At 40.2% G+C, this 4,543-nt stretch overlaps 1 long non-coding RNA gene across 1 annotated transcript; it reads left to right on the top strand.

Annotated features, from left to right (window-relative positions):
- Positions 1–213: 213 nt before the first annotated feature.
- Positions 214–2,106, top strand: LOC104961429 (uncharacterized). Its single transcript, XR_800097.1, has 3 exons — positions 214–505; positions 635–669; positions 2,018–2,106. It is a non-coding gene; the product is annotated as an uncharacterized lncRNA (long non-coding RNA).
- Positions 2,107–4,543: the final 2,437 nt, after the last annotated feature.

Raw genomic sequence — 4,543 nt, 5'->3', positions numbered from 1 at the left:
CAATCATCTGAGCCGGCCCGGCTAAAGTAACTGGATGGCCTACCTGCCTGTCAGCCTTCCATCTGTGCACAAACTTATCTCGTGCCTTCATTGGTCATGTGCGCGTTCGTGTGTGTTGAAGGAGGGGCTCTGTAAGGAAGAGGCTGATTTTTTCCGGTTGTGTATTTTCTAATTCTAGCGCACTCAAGCTGGTTTCTCCAAAATGACCTACCCCACCTTTAATGACATCACCTTGGACTCTGAGAAACTGTGACATTTTTCACAATTTTCTGCCTTTTTTTTTGACCAACATATTCAACAAGGGATCTAAAAAAATGTATCAATCACTAATTAAAATACTGTAGTTTCAGCTCTGGATGCATGGCATGTTTTAGTAGCGGTTGCAGTGTTTGGTTCATGTCTTGTGGGATGTATTTAACCCATGTGTGCCGTGGTGATTGACTCTAACATTCCTCTCTGTCTCTCTGCGTCGCCTCCTCCGATCTCCCGCCAAAATCAGGCCATCGTAAGTACGGCCCTCCCACACCCGGCCATGATTCAACTCTCTACCAGCTTTGAATGTGTGTTTGTTTTAATTAGAAAGCATTGTGTGTTTAGTTTGAGTTTAATATGTTTTCTCTTCTCCTTTTTGAAGTCGTCCTTACTGAAGAAAAAGCTGGAGGAGCATCTGTAAGTAAACCCACTGTAACACCCAGATGTTCTTTAAATTAGCATCACCATTAGCATGCCCATTAGCACTCACATTAGCATGCCCATTAGCACTCACATTAGCATTCCCATTAGCACTCACATTAGCATTAGCTTGCTTTACTTCCTTGGATCCACACATATATATTTTAAAACACTTTTTCATACTCAAAAGGTAACACAAAGAGATAAGAGAAATGTTTGCGTTGCAACAGCAACACGACAAAACAAGGCAATGCACACAAGAAGAAATTAAATAGTAGAAATAAACAATAGTAGAATTTAAACAACTCAAAATAGAATTAAAGCAGCATGTACATCATCTGTTTTATATATATCCTGCTTACTTGAAGTAAACGATTATTTTGTGTTGGTTTTTTTGTAAATTATTGAGTGTTCTTGTATTTTTATGTGTTTTTTGTATACCTCGGGACTGTGGGAAACAATATTTCGATCTTTCTCTTGTGTACAAACATATTTTGAGATTGACAATAAAGTTGACTTTGGATTTAAATTTAACCTAGTCTAAAAACACCTTACATTTGTTATCAATAATATTATGTAATATGTGTATATAGTGCTTTTCGCAGTGCTCAAAGATGCTTAAAAATAACCACTCAACCAAATTAAAGGTCAATAGGCGCTTCCACACCGGAGTACTTTTCCCAGGAATAGTTCTGATAGTTCCTGGGATTTTGCGTTCACACCAAAAAGATCTGGAACTTTTTTTTGCTAACCTTTTTAGTCCCTGTTGAGAGGTGGTACTTTCGTGAGGAGGAAAAGGTTCCAATTTCTGATTGGTTGGGCGGATTGCAAACCACGCCCCGTAAAACTCCGAAACGTTTTTGTGAAGCCGCCATTTTATTTCCTAGCATTAGCATTATTAGCATTAGCCCAGCGCACCAACGGAGAGAGACTAAGTTATTGCAACACAAAAGAAAATATTGGAGCGGTGGAGATGAGGAGGTGTCGGCGTTCTGGCTATTTACTCGGGACTTTTGGGTTGACCCAAAGTCGGGCTCCGGGGACTTCGGGTGGCAGTAAATCGCCGTGAAGTGGTTTGCGGCCTGCCAGTAAATCCGAAGAAGAAGTGACGTCAGCGGCTCATTTGCGTAATCTTCCCTCAGGGAACTTAGTCCGGTGTGAACGCGATCTGGACTTAGTTCCATGGGGGTACTAAGTGCTAGTAACTAAGCGCTAGTAACTAAGTGCTGGGAACTAAGTGCTGGGAACTAAGTGCGGCAAAGTGCTTGGTGTGAAAGCGGCTAATATTTATCCATGTTGTCCCAAACTAAAGTGAACTCTCTCTCCTGATGTGTATCTGTTTCAGAGAGAAGCTCCATGAAGCTCACTCTGATCTGCAAAAGAAGAGAGAGGTCATCGATGACCTGGAGCCCAAAGTGGACGGCAAGAGTGAGTAGTTTCTTAACGCAATCAAGAAGGAGCATGATGCCAATATGTACCCCCCTTTTTTTCTTTTTTCTTTATCCCAAACACCAAACACATTCTCCACACATGCAATAAAATAATAAATAAATGACGTAAAAAAATCCCCAAAATAAATACATTATATAGATGAGAGTAACACCTACGTCACTTCCGCGAAAATTACGGCTCCGCCCACTTTTGGGGGAAAACAACACTATCAGTGTTTTACAAATTCTGAAGTTTTTGCCAATCCGATCAGAAATTTAAGAAAACCGTGGATTTTCTGATCTTCAAAGAGCCCGGTTACGATGGCCAGACAGGCAAACAATTACATTAAATCATTTGAATACGACGATCGGACTCGATATATGGTTAAATTAAAATCAGTAGGCGAGGCTGTAATTTCTCCAGCTGTTGCTCTCATGAGCGAGGCGGAAAATAATAGTTTTATCATGCCAAAAAGCTGCTGTGTCGTTTATTGATCCTCAAACATTAAAACAAATACAGAGTTCAGTGTTTCTGGACTTCCTCTAAGAAGAAAGGACAGTAACAGAAGAGCTCTGTGGCTTCAGGNCTCGAGATACACTTTTTGTTATATTCATTACATTACATTACATTGCATTTAGCTGACGCTTTTATCCAAAGCGACTTACAATAAGTTCCTGGTCGAATGCACTTATTGTAAGTCGCTTTGGATAAAAGCGTCAGCTAAATGCAATGTAATGTAATGTAATGAATATAACAAAAAGTGTATCTCGAGCTGGTTTCTCAAACTTACCTACCCCACCTTTAAGTGGCTTGTTTCCCAAAGAAAAACTAAAAAATATTCAGTTAAATATGAAAACACGGAGACAATCAGCTGATTATTGGCTAAAAAAGTATTTATGCATGAAGGATGACTTCAGCAAAAATAAAGTTATTTTCTTGTTGAACACATTGATGATGATGATGATGATTAACCATAGATTCACTATGTGCTCGTATGTGGATAGTAAAAATAGATGGTACCAATTTTCCTTTAGCATTTTAAGACTTTTAAAAGCTTTAGACTGACATTTTATTACAAATGAAGACCTTATTTTAGATTATTTTAATACATTTGTCTTTTTCAGACTTGTTAAGTTTCTGCAGCATCTCCTGGTTGCAGCTGTGCATGCATCTGGTCAATCAGTTACACATTGTCAAGTGTTGTGCACACTGTGTCAATATTCTGTCAACAGGACGTCAGAAAAGAGAGGAGAAAGGAGATGAGAATCTGTCTCCACTCACGTCCTCAGTTTTGCCGTCCTGATCGTGCAGAGCTTTCTGAAGCTCCTCGATCTGAGAACGCAGCTCTGAGATCTGCTGCTGGTCCAACCTGAGAGACAAACACCAGGGAGAGGAGACGTTAGGGACAGAAAGAACATGTTCAAAGGAAACAAAAAGGACGAGGGTTAGTGTGGACATAGCAGCCAAGAAAAGGGAAGTAGATGGTGAACATAAACAGTCTTTAAGTTGATGCTGTGGGTGGAAAGATATATGCAAAATCGGGTTTAATTTGAGTGTTTTTACTGAGTTAGTGAGGGTTCAAATACCTTATGTACAGTTTTTCAACATAATTCTCATTTCTACAATAGAGATGAGAACAATTAAAGAACAATATCTAATTGCGATTACTTTGACAGATATTGCGATATGACTCACGATATTGGAGGGGTTTATCAATTAGTCATCATTATTGAGGGATGTATTAAACAACGTCTGTCATCCATATCGTGATTTTATTGTTTTTCTTGGTCTTCTTGTTTTTAAGTAGCGTTTCCATGTGTGTGTGTGTGTGTGTGTGTGTGTGTACTCCCTTATTTGACCAGTTTTGCAATATATACATGTTTTTTTTAATGCATTTCATTTGATAGTTATACAGGCAATTGTTCTTGTAAACTTCTGACTAAAAAACTATTTGCTGTTCAGTTGGTCATGTGATTTTCAAAGAGGCAGTTTGTTAATTCAGGAACATGAGAATATACAAAATATATATACAAATGCAAAGTATCATGTGGATCTCTGTACATTTTCCCCCCTCCACAACTCTACTGGGTGATGATGATCCGGCTTCCCACACCCTGGTGTTGCAAAGGACACACACACGCACCCCACCCACATGCCCACACAAACACACACACAGTCGTGGACAATCTGGCTTTCTGCAGTCCCGCCCACACACACAGTCCAGAGGGTGAGTTGACATTTAGGCAGATCTCACTCCCACCGGCAGCCAACAAGCAGCTTAATGAACACACACTGTGGTGTTGACACAGAGAGAGAGAGAGACACACACACACACACACACACACACACACACACACACACACACACACACACACACACACACACACACACACACACACTCTTGTGGCTGGACGCTGGCTAGTGCCGCCCTACACACACA

The sequence above is a fragment of the Notothenia coriiceps genome, unplaced genomic scaffold (assembly GCF_000735185.1).
Source record: "Notothenia coriiceps isolate Sejong01 unplaced genomic scaffold, NC01 NC01_scaffold00033274, whole genome shotgun sequence".
Classification (NCBI taxonomy): domain Eukaryota; kingdom Metazoa; phylum Chordata; class Actinopteri; order Perciformes; family Nototheniidae; genus Notothenia; species Notothenia coriiceps.
The sequence above is the reverse complement of the archived record's forward strand: the minus strand, read 5'-3'. Positions and strand labels throughout refer to the sequence as shown.